The sequence below is a fragment of the Sinohyriopsis cumingii genome, chromosome 15 (genome assembly GCF_028554795.1).
Source record: "Sinohyriopsis cumingii isolate HCF-2022 chromosome 15, ASM2855479v2, whole genome shotgun sequence".
NCBI classification, from domain to species: Eukaryota; Metazoa; Mollusca; class Bivalvia; order Unionida; family Unionidae; genus Sinohyriopsis; species Sinohyriopsis cumingii.
In genome coordinates this window covers 75,928,334-75,947,650 of record NC_142975.1, presented here as the reverse complement: position 1 = coordinate 75,947,650, position 19,317 = coordinate 75,928,334, and the positions used below count along the sequence as shown (strand labels likewise).

The window sequence follows — 19,317 nt, the reverse complement described above, 5'->3', positions numbered from 1 at the left end:
GCTAACGTTAGTAACATATTTTTGAGCGCAGATCATAACTGTTCAACCGCTCCGGTGGCCTAGTGGTTAGAGCGTCCGCCTCGGATGCGGGAGGTCGTGGGTTCGATCCCCGGCCGAGTCATACCAAAGACTTACAAAAATGGTACTAACAGCTGCCTCGCTTGGCGCTCAGCATCAAGAGGTTAGTGTTAGGACTGGTCGGCCTGGTGTCAGGATAATGTGACTGGGTGGGACATCGTGCTACATGTCTGCGGCATGATGCCCCAGTGCTAGACATCACTATAAATACCACACTGCAGACATCGTAGCGATATGGCTGAAAAATTGTTAAAGCTACGTTAAAAAAAGTCCAAAGTCCATAACTGTTCCATCGCTCTTGCAAGTAAGCGTTATTAAAGATAAGGTGTTATCAAAGATATCAGATCTTAATTCCATTGCAAGGATTTAAACACATGCAATTCCTGGCAGTTTAGATGCTATTTGCGTTTATAGATAACTAATCAAAACATTTTCCGCTTTTAATTATTTTGTTCTGGATTGGTATTAAAATGTAACCTGCACTAACCCACCGATCACGAGTATAGTTGGAAGTATACTAACCTTTATGGTCTAAAGTCACTGTATAGTTAGAAGTACAGTAACCTTTATGAACCTTTATGATGTAAAATTGAATGGTCCTAAATTCAACTTTGATATGTCAAATACCATATTAAGAAAATGGTAATGCTTTTAACAGTTTACCTGTAAATATGGCATTGGTTCATACGAAAATTTACGACATTATACCTGTTTCATCTTCGTAGAAATAAGTAGACGTGCATCACACAGGACCGTATTGTAGGTTCAAATCCCACAAAAATGTAAATGTATTTATATAACATAATTGTGGCTAACTGTACGTTTAATTGCAAATCGTTTCGTTTTGATGGTGTGCATGCACTTTAAGCACATAGTATCTACTCGTTAGAGACACATCGACAAAGATGTGCACATGTCGAAGTCCCCTTGGTTGAGTGGAGCTAACTGCCCATTTTATTATGATATAAGTGCAATTGAAAGCATATTACACGAAATATTTTTACATGGTTAAGAATCTATATGTCTTGAAGTTTAAAACATGGACATGTCGATATAAAAGTAATCCACAGAGACAGTCTCTACTACTATTAGGGCTATACATCTTCTTTGTAAAGATTTGTAAAGAAGTACGTCGTAACCAGTGATCCCTGATCATCGTTTTGATAAGTCACTTCACTTTCTCTTGCTTTGAGCACATTATTCTGTTTAGGTTGCATAGCCACTTACATTAGTTACTATTTGCACTGATCGTGCGCTGTAACACGCAATTGGGCTGACTGCTACAAAATAAACATGCCAAGAGTGCAGAGAGATAAAGATGCGTTACATGTCATATCATCTTGAACTTTGATTAAATGTAGTAGATAGTATTTAGAGATATGGGACTTCCGTACGTGGGCTGCATCACGTGGCGGACAAAAATGTAAACCAAGATATTCCCTCTGATTTGCACTCTAGCTTATGAACCTTCAGGAGTTCCTTTTTTTTTCCTTTTTACCAAAATCTCGTCTGATTTAAACCGATCGCCAAGAAAGCTGTGCAGATTACATTGGCACATTAGCAACATTTTAACCGTTAGAGTGGAATGAAGGTGAATGGAACTTAGTCGGGTATTGTGATGAAGAGCAGTATACATCAAGAGACGTGGAATCCACATTCCCAGTTGGCATCGCTACCGTTTATGCCTTTTAACAGGGAATAAAGGAGAGGCAGCTGAAGACGATGTAAGAATATTTTAATGTCCATATCATCCGAAATCAATTTTACTAAATGCATCATCAAGTAGGATTGAGACACGCATGTGTGTTTGAACGCTTGATGATGTGCACTACGAATATCTTTTATATTTTTCCGTATTATGTCTTAGTATGTTCATGTGTTCGAGTTCAGTCAGTCAATACTTAATATTCTATATCAGTCCATGACTGACATAACCCAAATTTTACAATGAAAGGTAATAGAGACATTTGCGACTTAATATGTTTTTGTTTACCTGCAATTTATAATATGAACTGATCCGGGGTAGGCTTATAAGGTATAATCTCACAGATCTCAAATAAATGTCTATCAGAAATTGTAATTGTTTCGAAACCAAACTGAGGTAAGACATTTGTTCAAAATTTGAAAAATTGTCAAAATATAAAATTTACGTATATCTGAAACTAAACTTATTTCTAAATAAAACTGATTTATGCCACGATACTACGATGAGAGAAATTAAATATATCACCTACATGAGTATGGCGTAGTGTCTACACAAATTTCGTTATCACACGTCACATTCAAACCTTCAAAGCATCAGTGAGAACGATGCACATATGTTTGCTGTCATAAATTATTGGGTGCGCGTTGAAAGTTAAAATAATGCTATGTATATATATATATATATATATATATATATATATATATATATATATATATATATATATAGCATTATTTTAACTTTCAATATAGATACTGGTGATGGGGCCCCGAGTGGCCGAGTGATCTAAAGCGCTCACCGTTCCGGATCACTGCCGTCTCACCTCTGTCTGCGTGGGTTCGATTCCAACGCTCGGCTAGCGTGCGAACGTGGGAAAACCTGCCAGTATCTTCTCATGGATCGCTGGTTCATCCCTGGGTTTTCCAGGGTTCTTCCACCACCAGTTATACTGGCCGCCATGTATAGCCTTTCTTGTGACGAAACAAGGGCGTTAAACCCTAGAACAACAACAACAACAATATGCTGGTGATTGTACATTAATGTCCTAAACTATTCACAGGGTGTCCTCAAAATCAAAAGCTATCTATTCTATACGGAAGAACAGTCCATGTTAACGTGGTTATGAATATAACATTACACGTTTTTTTGTGAAAATAATATTCGCAAATTTCCATTTAATCTTTATCCTTTGCCGTAAAGCCCAATTGTATCTGTCTTCAAACTCTACAGTCCGTCAATATCAATATCAGTCTATCACGCTGGTAATTTCTGAAGAAGGGTTCAATTAAATGAAGGTCCCAAGATGAATATTAGGTACAATATGATGCCCTGTTTCTCCCTTTCATTCTCTTGTATGGTGATACCTTTTTTTTCTTTCTTGTGGGTATGCTTTCAAAACAACGTGTATATGATTTGATGTAACCAGCGTCAGCTAGAAGTGACAAGCGTATGAGTCGTTAAAAACTCTCCTGTGTGCACTGAAAATATTCATTGCATAAGCAGGTGGTGTTTCTGTCGACTTCTGTTTGAGATATCGTTACTTGAAGTACTCCAGTTACTGTCTTTGTATATGTTATACAGGGCAATTGAAGAACAATGAAGGATATTCGACACATGAGTCACCCACAAGAGCCAGCCAGGTACACTTAACGCTTGAAACGATTGCATAAACTGACATATAGTTTGGGTTCAATCACATCTGAAATAGTTAATGGTGAAGGTCTATTGATGGGTTAATCCCTCTTTAAAATATGATAAAGCTGTTCAAAAACACAAGCTATATTTGGTACAGCAAAGAACGACTATGCTTAATATTACCTATATCTCATTGACTGACCTAATAATTTTGCATAGGATCACTGCTTATGGCCAGGTGAGCAAATAAAGACAGATTTCACATCATGTGGGTATAGGATTACTTCTTTAGGATATATGATAGGAACGTGCTCTGCTCAATTTATTTGACATAAGTAGCTGTATTTACAGGCCGCATACTGAGATAAGCAAATAATGCCTCTATATTGTGCTTAAATAAATACAGTAATTAGACCTAATTGACAGTAGGATAACATAAATACTCATTAACCATAGCTGTGAATGATATCTACATTTCTGATTACGATGTCAACACCACTTACACGACTTCTCAATGGCAATATGATGAACTACAGCTTTGGTTATCTAATGTCCTTACTACAAGGTATACAACACATCTTAACTGACCTCATCTAGTCGATAAGATAGCTGTAAAAAAACAAACATTTGCTACAGTTCAGCACCTCTGAATGTAATCTTCTCCCTGTTTACTATGAATTGCAATACGACTTAAATGGGCACATATTTTGTTAAGCGTATATAATAGCGTATATAATAGCGCAGGATTAACTCAGATTTTGAAAACCGAGTTCATGTGGAAGATTTTCCATTATTTTAGAACTTTCCATTATGATGGTACCTATTCATGGTCTACTCGCCGAATCCATACGCTTAGGATAGCTCCTACATGTTCTTTATTACCCAGAGCTTTCCATTTTTCAATAGTCAGAGCAAAGACAGTGGACTGACAGGTGAATAATAAAAGGAAAAAGCTGTAACCTACCAAATCTTGACAACTTAAAAATGAAGAAACTTTTATAAAAGATAAATGATACTAAGTAAAGGTCAACAACAATACTCAAGGTAAATGAAAAAATGCCGATAAATCACTAGCTGAAATCATGCATAGAAAAAAATCATATCATATATCCGTATCTCATACACAAACAACATAATATACATTTTGTGTGTTTTCTAATTTCTATTCGTATATGTTATTGCTACCAGGGTGTGAAAATAATACAGTGCATAGTGAATCTTCCACGTGTTTTCATTTGATTATAAAATCTATTAATCGAATTGCATAACGATATGTTACGCGCTGCGTGCATACTGTTTTGTTAAACAAGTCAAAAGAACAGGAGTGAAATATTCTCAAAGATATAACATTAGGGCTTTGTATTATTCATCGCTGTTGATATATGATGCTGTCACAGTGAAGCGGACATTACTTTCCAACATGATATCATGACACTAACGAAGGTGGATGTTATGTGCAAAACACCTATCTCGATTGAGTGTAAAGCGCACCTGGTGGCCTTAAAGTAACATGATGTGGCCATAGACCCTCAACAAGTTATAATTCTTCTGCAGCATGTTGGAAATAATCCGCCACTACTGATTGTGTTGATACATGAATGGGCGAAACAACAAATTTACCAAATCCTCATAATTGTTTGCTAAGGACCTTGATAAAAACCTCGTCCTACCTCAAAATTTTGATCTTTTTGTTAGGTCATATACTATGTTGTATTTGTGTTGGCTGGGAAAACCACACTCAAGGTTATATATATATATATATATATATATATATATATATATATATATATATATATATATATATATATATATATATATATATATATATATATATATATATTTATATATATAAGACTATTTATAGATATGAGAATTTCCGAAAGTGGGCTGAATTACGTGGGTGGAAGACATACGAAATAAAACCGATCCTCTAGAAAATTGTGTGGCTTACTTTGACAGTTTCAGCTAGTTTATTTCAGATATCCTGCTTATACTGGAAAATATTTGTATTGACCTAGAAATTGACGAGCCATAACGACATCTGTTATCTGATGTAAATTTATGCAAGCGCATGTTATATCCCGTATATTTCATTCTTAAGGTAGTCATAGGCTATTAAGCCAATTTATAAACTTATTTTAAAGAAAATGTGTCGGCTGCAATAGATAACGTTTTGCGTGCATTGTTGTCTTTTTTTAGTCTTCTTGGGTATATATATATATATATATATATATATATATATATATATATATATATATATATATATATAGGAGGGTTCCTAATTCAATATATATATATATATATATATATATATATATATATATATATATATATATATATATATATATATATATATATATAAATTGAATAGTATCGATATTTATGCTTTGCATTGTACAGATTATTGATCTTTGGTAAGCAAAATCTACAGAAGCTGATGGCTTAGTTTGCAAGAAGAATAAAAAAGAATATATATATATATATATATATATATATATATATATATATATATATATATATATATATGAAAGTTTCAAATTCATATGCCAACTTTGATCTATATCTATATATGTAAGTCTCCATTTTTTTCTTGTAGAAAAACATATCGACATATTGTCAACGTTTTTGTTTTAAATATATAGAAAAAATGGTTTCATCACACTCCCATTGATTAACCAAAACTTCTCACATTCCCTATGAAAACACCAGATCCTTGACTTTATTTATCTCAGCAATTGGAGTCATCTCTACATTTCACTTGTAGGTTATAGCTTTTTCTCCGAACCTATCACCAGTCATTTTTAGTAATTTGAACCTGTATTTAACAATTATTACTTACATAGGCATTCTATCTTACTCATTAAAGATAAACATGTTTAGAGTGTTCTTGTAATGCCAACGAAATAGTAACTATAATATCGTATGTACACTTTCAGTGTCATTTGCTTTGTAAAATTCTTGCCTTCGGACTGGATGCTCTTTTAGTATCAAATATTTAGAACAAAATGTTTCCAGATAGTTCACCAAGCCGAGTGTGTCTATGTAAAGTTCCTCTGCTGCTTGTGCAGCTATCCTTTCTTGAGACATATGTATCCCTGTTTTTAGAAGAGTGTACACAACCTAGATTTTATAATACGTTTCTGTCTATATCAGGCAGTCACCATAATACCAACTTTTCTATTCTCTTAAATATCCCCTTTTAATTGTATGTCTGAAATTTCAGATGAAAGTTTCGAAATTCCTATCTCTGATGCTGAAGTTCTCTAAAGTATCCGAACGATAAAATTAGGAAAGACTTTTGGACAGGCTGGGAAAATAGCTGAAATGATTGAAAAATGCGATTTGAAATATAGCTCCTTGTGAAGTTACATTATTAATAAAACTGTTTAGCTGGACACATGTCAAAAGCATGGGAGAAAAACGTATCTTCCCATCACAACAAAGGCTCTTTAGATGACCCTATCACTTACAGGGGTAACTCTCAATGACATCTTTAATACAATTTTACGAGTATTTTAAACCTATTTAAATTGAAGAAGCACATGTTTAGTGATGTGTAGCTAATAAAGAAATTGTAGAAGCACATGTGGGATTCCAAAATGGCTACTCAGCAATAGATCATATATTTTCGCTTTTAGCAATGGATCAGAAATATGTAGGCAAAAAGGAGGTAGTTTAATAGTCTTTTTGTAAACGTTTCCATGGCGTTTGATCTACATATTATGTAAAACTATTAAAATGCTTTGTGAACAAAGGTATATGTTGAAAATTGTTTAAAGCTCTAGACTCGATGTACAACCACTAAGTTCATGTGTTCAGATGAAAGGGCAATATTCATAATACTTCACCGGCAATATTGGCACCAGACAAGCCTGCGTGCTAATCCCTCTTCTGTTCATTCTATTCATAAATGACATAGTATCAAGCATCAAATAAAAGTGTCTTAATGGTATCTTTATTAAACATATCCGACATTATTGCGCTGTTGTATGATGATGACGTTGCTGATACAGTCACATCTTTACAAAGGCAAATTAATATTGTGGAGACATTTTGTGCAAGCATTTGAATATGTTAGTTTAGATAAAACTAAATTGATCGTATTCAGAAAAGGTGAACTTTTAAGAGTAACGAAAAGTGGTATTATAACGGTTTAACAAATCCAAATCGTATATGAGTATAAATATATGGGATTATATTTTACTCCTATCTTATTTAGATGAAGACACAGAAAGAACTTGCAATATTATAGCAGACAAGTTTTTAAATACAATAAATAATATTTGAAATATGTTAGGTGAATTTTCCTTAACAGAACAAATCTAAATATAGTCAAAAATATATCAACTTCTTCCTTTGCAATTTGGGGCTAAAGCAATGCACATACATTTGAAAAGGTGCATGAAATTTCTGCACTTGATTTTCAAACCCTCCGGGTTATACTTACTCCATTTTACCAGGAAGAGGATGTGGACGGTCACCTTTATTGTTTACTTATTACTGTCAATGTATTAAGTATCGGAGTATGCTGACTAGAATGGCTGATAGCCGATACCAAAGTTAATGTTATGTTATGCTGATAACAAACATGGACGAGTCGGGTAAAGTAACATCCACAGTTAAACAGATATTTCTAAAATATGGATTTACTTTTCTTTGATTCGCACAGAATTTAGGAGACGACAAAATTATTTTCTTTCAATTTCAGACAGAGTCCTAGAGACAATTTAATTCAGGATTGGATTGCAGGCATACATACTTTGCATAAGGCATATCACTATAATAAATACTATGATCATTTTTCCGTTCAGTTCTATGTAACCATTACCTTACATTCCCATTTACAAAATGCATTATTCAGACTAAGATGTGCTGCTTATAATTTATCCATATAGGAAGATTGACATAACGCCACCCAACCCCCAATCAACGTATATGTATCTTACGTAATTAAAAGAAACAAATACAAGATGAATATCGTTTTATCTTACAGTGCTCCTTTTTCTTTTCTCGAACCCCTCCACTTAACCTATATTTAATTTAGTAGAAGCACGTCCCATAACACTACATAGTAAGTTTTGATCAAGAACACTGTGATTAATTCCAGTATCGGCATTCGCAGCACAAGCGAATTTAGAAGCAATATTAGTGCAGCTATTCCTTAAAAATTGTATTCTATTTGTTGATTACTTGATCTCAGTATAGCTAGTTAGTATGCTTACCAAAGAGGTGGTATTGGCCATTAGCAACAGTCACAACAGGAATAAATATAAACCTTACATGAATTATGTCCAGTTTTTTCCCATTTCCGAAGCCATGAAGAGAGTTTGAAACGTTCGAGAAATCGATAAATGCATGCAGTAGGCCACACGAGTATTTGAATAAAGGACAAATATCTGAGTATCACTAAATATTTTCAAACATTTGTATAGCTTTCGATCTTCTTTGATTAAACTTTGTATTCCTAAATTTCAATAATCCGATATATAACCTTTGCTTTATTACTAGTCATTTCGTCAGGATTATGAAGCGAACAGACACACCATATTTAAGGTCTCCTGACCATGTGTTTAGCTAATAAGCAGATAAAACAAGGTCAAGACCCTAATGGACAATCTCCCAGAGTTCATAGCTTTGTTTCGAGAGAGTAAAGTATCACAGACAATGTTAACGACCAACAGAAAATAATAACATCGGAAACGTGCTGATTATTCAGATGTTACTAGTATTGAACAATGTACTATCGAATGTTACTATACTACTACATTTAAAGATCCAATCAGGAAAGTGGAGTATTCATAGATTGCAGTTAATCCTTATTATGTTATATACAGTGTAACTATTGTGCGAAATGGATTAGTGTGTCTCAAAAAGAGCTTCAAAACCGACAAATTATTTTCATGAGATTGACTTAATAAAATGAGCAATTGTTTTGGAGAATATACATATATGTACCAAATATTCAATTGTTCCAATGCCTATTTAACTAGCTTAAACCAGTAGCCATAGATAGCACGTTATGGGGCTAACATAAATAAATACTGTCACATGGAAGATCAAGTGGTCGAGCCGGACAAGTGCTGACATTGTTGGATGAATTTGTACTACTCATTGGCAGACACTTGCAATAGGCATGACATAGTTCTAGTGGCGACCATTTTTAGATGTCACGAAAACTCAAATTTGCATAATTAACATCTTGAACTATGCAACAGAAGATGAACTTAGCCAACACAGCTTATTCATTTAAGGCATTTTCAGGTGCAAAGGTCTTAGCCACCTATTTTGGCATTATATGGAAAAGGAAGCACAGAGAATAAGATAATCTACACGTTGAAGTTTTCAGTAGGAATTCTAACTTCAATGTCGATTATATTTGACTAAAAAATCCCGGAGCCGGTCAATATCTGACCAGGCTATAGTGGAAAAAGGTAACGTTGTTCATAAAACAAAACCAGGGAATGACAAAATAGTCGAAATAGGATTTAACATCTGTCAATTTTCATTACCAAAACGTGTGACATTAAACATTCCGTCTATACATATGGATGGCACCGTAGCAGCATAGTCACAGAAGATATTTCGTCAAAGTGCAAGTGTTTTTGTATTCATGCTAAAATGGTGCTTTGTAAATGGATCACCTTTAGAATTTTAACTTGAATAATTTCATTTCAACTACCCGTCTAGCTTAATCAAATCATAATCGTGACAGGTTTATTTTTGTATCTTTCAAGAGCGACTTTCAATATGAACGTACCTTCTAAACTGAATATCACAAGATACTGCAAGTGGCTATATGTTATGAGGCTGCATTGATGTTGAAAAATAACATATCTGACAAGTATTTGTTTTCTTTTGAAATTATGTACGTTTAGCTATTGTTCACCACATTGATTGTAATGAAGTCTGTCCTCAGTCAGTCATAGAAAGTTAATACACTTTACCTTCTTTAATTTACAGAATACACTGATCCTCTAGGATTTCCTACATTTGTTTGTATTTCGCACAATGAGCCAAACGTCGTTATAACCAGTATCTGATAGGAGTCGTTCTCGTCAGTTCTAAGAAATAAATCTTCGAGCATTGACAAACCAAGATTATCTATCAAAATATATATCTTCAGAATAAGTGTATAATATACTGAAATGTGTCATAATGTGAAGGCGTTAACTTCTATTGATTTCGTCAGAATTATCATTAGGAACCTCTAATGGGGCTGTCAACATTCCCTTCAACATTCCTTTGTATCTTCTCCAGTCGTTAGAATTGATTTATGCATTAAGAGTAGCGGCTATTGTAAAGTATCTGATTATCATTGGTCAGCAAAAGTAACATCTTTTTTATTTTTCTTTCAAAAGCACGTAGAACTCTCTTTCAAATATGCTTTTGAAAATCGGGATAAAATGTGCCTAATTGTTTAAAATAAATTGCAAAACGTCCACAGTAGTCGGAACTGTCAATACACTCTTGTATCTTTTACACTGTCAGATAATAACAATTAGATATAAATTGTCTTATACGAAAGGGGAAATTAAGGAACGTGCATGCTGCATTTGATTTCTTTCCGATGTCTTATATACAAACAATTTTGTAAATCTCGAGGTGGTGGTGATTTTAACACGCCTTAAAGTTAAAGCCTTCACTTTTTACCAAGGCATTAAAACGTTGTGGCACGTGAAAGCATCTTTGGCTTTAGCAATTTAATTATGCGTTTTAATATCATATAAGGGAATTTTCTATGAACTCTCTGTACAGTGAAACTTGTGTGTGTCTTGAAATTTGTTAGCGAGTACATTTTAAATATGCGATTTAGGATAAAAAAAAGTATCGACTTAACTTAGGGTTATGATGCATACGATCCACAAACTGTACCCAGTGAATCGCAATAGTTTTGGATGGGTCATCTCACATCTCCACCTCTGAAAACAGTATTTTGTCCAGGCCTAAATATACCAACGTATTTTAGTTGCTAAATTGACTACATTTACTGTGACAAAGGGACGCAGTTTGTGGTCAAAAACTATCCTGCATGTATCACGCTAGAGACAATTCATGTTTAGTATCGTTAAACATTATATATATATATATATATATATATATATATATATATATATATATATATATATATATATATATATATATATATATATATATATTAGTTAATAAGTCTATATTTTACAGCTTATTTTATGTGAACCAAATAATGTACGTGTCAATTCGTCTATAGATTACATCAATAACGTATGTGAACATGAATAGGGGGTATAATTAAGCAAAGAAAATTACCTCTTCGTTTGTACTTAGCAGCATAATGAGTACGAGACACAGTTTTACTTGTTTTAAATGATGTGTATTATTGTTTATTTGATCAAAAGATATACTTCGGTAAAAGTGTTGAAGTATCATGAATTACCAGGTTTAGACATACAACACTTTTTTAAAATATATATCTGATATTAGTAACGTAATACATATTACTGGGACATGACATTAATTCCAACAAATTTGTTACGATATTACGTCTGCATTATTATATACCGTGAACGAATATAATATTGAATTTTTTTGTTTTTATTTGTGTTGAAAATGGCTCTGTTTTTTATTGTTTATTTAAATAAAGCATGTCTACCACTCTTTGTTAAACTCTTTTTCTCCCTTCTGTATTTTGTCTATTCTGTGCGTTTGTCTAATTTCGTTTAGTACTTCTCTATGTGCCTCTCAGTCCTTCAATCAAGCTCTGTATATGTTGGTATAGGCCGATTTATGTTGTCCGAAGAATATTAACTCAGAAGAAGTCTCAAGTTGTCAACTGCTGGCCGTATAATCTGTAAATGTTTACATGAGGATACTATGTTCTATCAAAACTTTTTCACTGCCGTTCAAGATCTAACAACGGTGTCAGTCATCATAAGTGTTGACGATGTTTATAATGGTAGAACAATGGCAGCCATAGTCACTCGGTCAACTTCGGTTTTATTGCAGTAGACTGTCAAATAACAGATTGATGTCTGGGCCCGGCTAGACTAGGACAATGGAAATGATAAAGCTGAAACAATTTACTTGCTATCATAAGCGTATTGTGTTATTGTGCTTATGTCATGCTGGCATGACATAATTAATGATAATTTACTATGTAATGATAAACCTTTTTTCATTATAATCCTGGCATTTTATTTTTAAGACGCATTCATTATCTAACAATAAAAATAAAGCATAGTATTAACCTTGATATACTAAACCCAATAGACGCGGTAACCTAGTATTAAGCGTGCTGGAGGCTTACGAAGGAGACTGAGTTCGTGGTTAGCGTGCCGCACGCCACCTATTCAAGAGTGACGGGTTCTATTCTCGGTTTATTACTAATATTTAATATACCAAATGTTCATTACGTGATGTTTACCGCAATACAATCCTTCTAACTGCGCACACCACACTTAAAACATAACTACTTATTTATAAATGAACAATACAGATATAACGTGGCGGAGCATACCTATGAGTGCTATGAATAATCAAAAGATTCAGGTGTTATGGAGCTATGTCAGATAAATCACGAGAAACAAAGAATATATGTACTTTTGGTTTCACTTTAATCTTTTTAGTTTCCCTGTGTTTGAGCTTCTAATCGAACTGTTAACCTTTTGTCCATATTAGTCCTCAGATGGATTCAGTTGATAAATACTACGTGCTTTGCAACTTGTTCATTATTGTAAAGTAACTTTCCTCCGCCCCCTTGACAAATTATATACCATTTGCAAAATATTCTACGTCTCCTTACTAATCAAATTGATCAGTTCAGAAACTCAGCCTTGACGAATACCATCAATACGGCTAATATGCAAGTATCATACTGCTATTAAGTATTCTACAAAGTATGAGTCGTTAAACGAGTGTAGAGACATAATATGTTGACAAACATGCATACATGTTTTATCCTTAGTTGTCGGAAAGAACAAGATTCCGGTGGCGTATGGATCCATCGAGGCCATAATAAACGAGTTCTTTCGCCATCTCAGTACTAAATATGAATCCCGCTTTGTGTTTATAACACACCCTTATTTTACGCCTTCTGAACCTTTTTTTTAAATTTATTGTATTAAAATAATTCCAAACGAACTGGGATTTACAAAAGTTAGATTCACTGTTTGAATGAATTAATGATATGCTCAACTACGACCACCACCACCACATGTTTTCTTATACACTGGTCATTATATGTTCCTTGTGAAAAGTACATTCAAACATTCAAGTTTTCTGGATCTGGATATGGACTTATATGGTATGGCAACCACTTGGCGTATAAACCGAAAGAGATAACGTTAGTTAAAGTTTTTTTTTGTTTTTTTTGAACGCAGATCATACCTGTTCGGTCGCTTTTGCTAGTAACCGCTATTAAAGAGGAGGTGTTATGAAAGATATCAGATCGTAATTCCATTGCAAGGATTTCAGCAAATCCTGTCAATTTTGTTGCTATTTGTATTTATAGATAAATAATCGAAAAAAATTTATGAGTTAATTTATTTTGTTTTCGATTGGTACTAAAATGTAATCTGCTCTAGCCCACTGATCACTTTATAGTTAGAAGGCTTTTTATATGTTTATTTTTCATAGGGAGATTTTCATATAATGTAAAATTAAATTGTCCTAAATTCAACTTTGATATGTCAAATACCTTATTAAGAAATGGAATGCTTTTAAACGTTTTGCCTGAAAAGATGGCACTGGTTCATACGAAAATTTGCGACATTATATATTTTTCATCTCCGTTAAAATAAGTAGACGTGCATCACACAGGACCGTACTGTAGGTTTAAATCCCCTCCCCCAAAAACGTCAATCTATTAATATAACATAATTGTGTCTAACTGTACGTTTAATCGGAAATCGTTTGGTTGTGATGGTATGCATAAGTACATATTATCTTCTGTTTAGGGACATAACGACAACGTTGAGCACATGTCGAAGTCCCCTTGGTTAAATTGAGCTAACCGTGCATTTTATTATGATATAAGTGCAACCCAAAGTATATTAAACGAGATATTTTTACATGGTTAAGTATCTATCTGTCTTGAAGTTTAAATCAGGTACACGGCGATGTAAAAGTGATTCACAGGTACAGTCTCTACTTATATTAGGGCTAAACCTCTTCTTTGTAAAAAAGTACGTCGTAACCAGTGATCCACGATCATCCTTTTGATAAGTCACTTCACTTTCTCTTGCTTTGAGCACGTTATTCTGTTTAGGTTTTAATGTCATTGCATAGCCACTTACATTAGTTACTATTTGCACTGTTCGAGCGCTGCAACACGCAATTGGGCCGACTGCTACGAAATAAATATGCAAAACGTGCAGAGAGATAAAGACGTGTTACATATCATATCATCTTGAACTTTGCTTAAATGTAGGAGAGATTATTTAGAGATATGGGAATTTCCGCAAGTGGGCTGCATCACGTGGCGGACAAAAATGTAAACCATGATATTCCCTCTGATTTACACTCTAGCTTATGAACCTTTGGGAGTTCTTATTTTCCATTTTTACCAAAATCTCATCTGATTTAAACCGATCGAAAAGAAAGTTGTGCAGATTACACTGGCACATTAGCAACATTATATAATCGTTAGAGTGGAATGAAGGTGAATGGAACCTGACTGGGTTGTGTGATGAAGAGTTGTATACATCAAGGAACGTGGAATCCACATTCTCAATTGGCATCGCTACAGTTTATGCCTTTTAACAGGGAATAAAGGAGAGGCAGCTAAGGACGATGTAAGAAATGTTTAGTGTCCACATCATCTGAAACAAGTTACCTAAAGGCATTGGCATCATCAAGTTTAATTGAGACATGCATGCATGGTTAAACGCTCTGTTGCGCGCACTAAGAAAATTCATTACATAAGCATTTAATCTTTCTGTTGGCGTATTGATGAAGATATTCTCTTGGAACCACACTCGATATCAGAATCACATACAAAGGCATGCAATGTGCAGCAAGCGCGCTCGAAACAATTGCATAAACTAACATATAACTTTTTTTGGCTCCATCACAGCCAAAAAGACACTCGACCTCGAGTGCATTTTTCGCTCACCGGTAAATGTCCTCTCAACTTTAACGGGACTTTGTTAGAAATATTGAATGATGACTGTCGATTGATGTTCTAAATTATTGATAGGATGTTCTAAAAGACAAGCTATCTAATCTACGGAAGAACGACTATCATGGAGTGGTTATCAGAATAAAATATCCATGCAAGTTTTATGAAAGTAATATTCACAAATCTCCATTTAATCGTTTATCTTTTTCCGTATTATGACTTAGTGTGTTAATGTGTTCAAGTCTGATCAGGCAATACTTAACATTCTATATCAGTCCATGACTGACATAACAACCCAGATTTTGCAATGAAAGGTAATAGAGATATTTGCGACTTAATACGTCTTTGTTTACCTGCAATGTATAATATGAATTGACCCGGCATAGGCTTATAAGTTATAATCTCAAAGATCGCAAATAAATGAAATCGTAATCGTTTCGAAACCAAGCTGAGGTAAAATATATATTCCATCCAGATGAACAACTATCTTGACGTGGTTATGAGGAAAAAAATTACACGTTTTTATGACTAATATTCGTAAATTTCCATTTAATATTTGTCCTTTGCCGTAAAGCCTATTTATATCTGTCTTCAAACTCTACAGTTGGTCAGTATCAATATCAATCTAACACGCTGGTAATTTCTGAAGACGGGTTCAATTAAATGAAGTCCTCAAAACGCTTTTTAGGTATAATATGATGCCATATTTCTCCCTTTCATTCTCTATTATTATGATACCTTTCAAGACGCCTGGTTGTCTGTTTTTCTTGTGTTTTTTTTCTTCTACAACACATGCATATGATTAGGTGTAACCAACATACACAGTTCCAGGTGTACGGAAATGTCTCCCCACTCGATTGATTAAGAGTAATGGCAGGCAAAGACTGTGAAATATGTTTCTACAGAATGTCTCCAGAACAGCGAGTAGGCAAAGAATAATAATGGCATCTGCATCTGGTAGTGGCGCAACGGATTCGACGCAACAGTTCTTGCGAAGAAAGACTATGCGCATCATTTAGAGAGGGTAGTGTTTGCACTGATCGGTTTGACATATGGATAATGAGACTGGGTGGGACATGATGCTACACGTTTGCGGCACAATGCCCCAGTACTAAACATTACAATAAGCTGCCACACTGCATACATCGTAGCGATATGAGTGAAAAAATTGTTAAAGCTACATTCAAATTATAAATCGCACACACACACACACACAGACACACACTCACACACAAATAATTCTGAAAAATGTCCGTTTAATATTTGTCTGTTGCGACATTTTGTCTTGGTGCGTTCAGATGTATCTTTAGAGTCAGTTATATAAATATATATATTTCACATACAATGAATACCTTTGTAAGAAGGATATATATATATATATGTATATATATATATATATATATATATATATATATATATATATATATATATATATATATATATATATATATTGTTAAAATTAATTGACTGTTGTATAAGATCTATCATGTTTATATTAGGAAAATTCATTGAGCAATATTAGCGTGAGTCTCCCGTCATCTTCGGCTACCATCGCAATGGAACCAAACGCGAGACTGGTGTGTGCAAATTGTTTATGCAGATACAGACGGGTAGGCCGAGAATAGATCGACAGATAAAGATGAGATGACGGAGTCGCTGTCAGAAGAGTAATAATTGATTGTGTGTATTTCACGCTGGCAAAAAAAATTAATGATAATTTACTATACAATGAAAAAGCTTTATTTATTGGACTTTACTATATTTTCTTGACAATTTGTATCATGCATTCATTGGCTAACAAATATTTCCTAAACTGCATTTGCTTCCATAAATAAAGCACATTATTAGTTTTAGTATACCAAACCAATGAGACGCGGTAGCTAAGCAGTTAGTGTTCTGAATTCCTACGCAAGAAATGCGGTAGCTAAGTTGTTAGCATCCTAAACTACGCATGAAACGAGGTAGCGTTTGAAATTGTCATCCCTTACGGCTTACGTGATGATATTGGCAACGTAAGAAATGCATATAAAACTAAGAGGACTGTACCCATTATTGCTATGAATAATCGTAAGATTATAGTGGTATGGCCCTATGCCCGTTATATTTCGAGATATAAAGGTAATTGAAGTTTCGGTTTCGTTTTAATCCATTTAGTTCGCTGGTATTTGACCTTCATACCATATTTATCAACCCTTTTCAATTTTAGTCCACATCTTATGTCAATGAAGTTTGACGTATGAAAGATGGTTCATGAACATTTCCTTTTCAGGTACCGTGACAAATGTTTTCTTTTCGTTATCGATGCCTCTCAATAAATATGGACTTTCGGCTTTCAAGGAATTGTTGAAGAAATGTTGTTTATAAACGTCAGCAGGAGTCATCTTATGGTGATTAGCTCTTAGAAGATTAAAGTTTAGTCATGCTGATATTGCTAATGTCGGTTAACATTAAATTATACAAACTGACATAGTTTGCAATCGGAAACTATTACACTTTTTGCTGAATATTCCGACTCCAGCTCTATACCCCTACATATTGCCCGCCACCCCCTGAGTAACATAAGAGTCATTATATCAGATCAGCATTATAAATGACATGTCTTCCTGAAATAATGCATTTATAAAATTTTATCAAAAAAATACTATATAACTTTGTTGCAAATGAATTGTATGTCCACTTGACCGTTGACCCCATTCTAGAAACCACTAAAGAGAGGGAAGAACGAAAGCCCTCAGCGGATAGCATACACTAAACATAACTACATAAATACACAGTTTCATTAAGCTCCGCACAAAGGTTTAGAAGAGAATATTGGCCATTAGAAAGGAATATTGAAAATTATTAGCGCATCACATTGTCTACTACTTAAGCGGAAGGATTATTATGGTCATTTCTTTTCGATCCTATGTATTTATTGGAATTTCTCAATCATATAGAGCACGTTATCTTTTAATGTTTCTTTGACACCACACGTATGATAACAACTAATCCCTTTAACTAGTAATACGTTAATAGTTTACCTCATCTAAAGTACCTTGTAGCATTTGAATAAGAAATTCTCATCATTCTTAACTAGTTACATTGGAATAGAAGAATTTCATCAATTTTACTTAGTGGCATATCTATTTTAGCTACTGACATTAGAATAGGAGAACCCCCATCACTGATTCCTAGTGACACTTGAAGAACGGACCCTTCACCCATGGTGTCATATGAGTAGGTGACTATCATTAACGTTAACGGGACCCTCATTGATGCTACTTTGATTTTACAAAATTTAAGTGTAACTACTTTGAGACCACATACAACTTTGTGCTGAATGCCTTTTAAACACTGATACAAGAACGAACCATGACAGATCTACTTTCAACGGTTGTGGTAATGAGTGGTTTAGATTGTAATAACAATAGGCCTGGCATGCTCATTTTTCATGCGACACAAATCCGATTTTCATACCTACTTAATATCGATCCATATGATTGACAGTGGCATATGATTTATGCCACGGACTAATTACTTGGCGTCTGATTGATGAAATAGCAAGGCCTATTGATTGTAGACATTCGGTTTAATAACTCCGGATTCAGTCAAGAAAATGTATATATTTATCACCAGGTTTAATACAGAAATGTAACTTTATTCCTGATCTTTTCTAATCACACTCCATATTTTACCTATGCTTACTAGCCAGACTGGCCGGTTTAGAAACTCAGCCTGACGAATAATCACCACTACTAGCGAATAAATCAAAAGAGAGAACGTTCAGTCGGAACTGTTATATAGTTATTGCGAGTATCACTGTGTCATC

At 34.2% G+C, this 19,317-nt stretch overlaps 1 protein-coding gene across 1 annotated transcript in view; it reads right to left on the bottom strand.

The window, feature by feature from the left end:
• Window positions 1-19,317, bottom strand: part of LOC149782097 (uncharacterized) — a 90,674-nt gene that overhangs the window by 70,356 nt on the left and 1,001 nt on the right. The gene's annotated exons all lie outside the window — the stretch shown is intronic.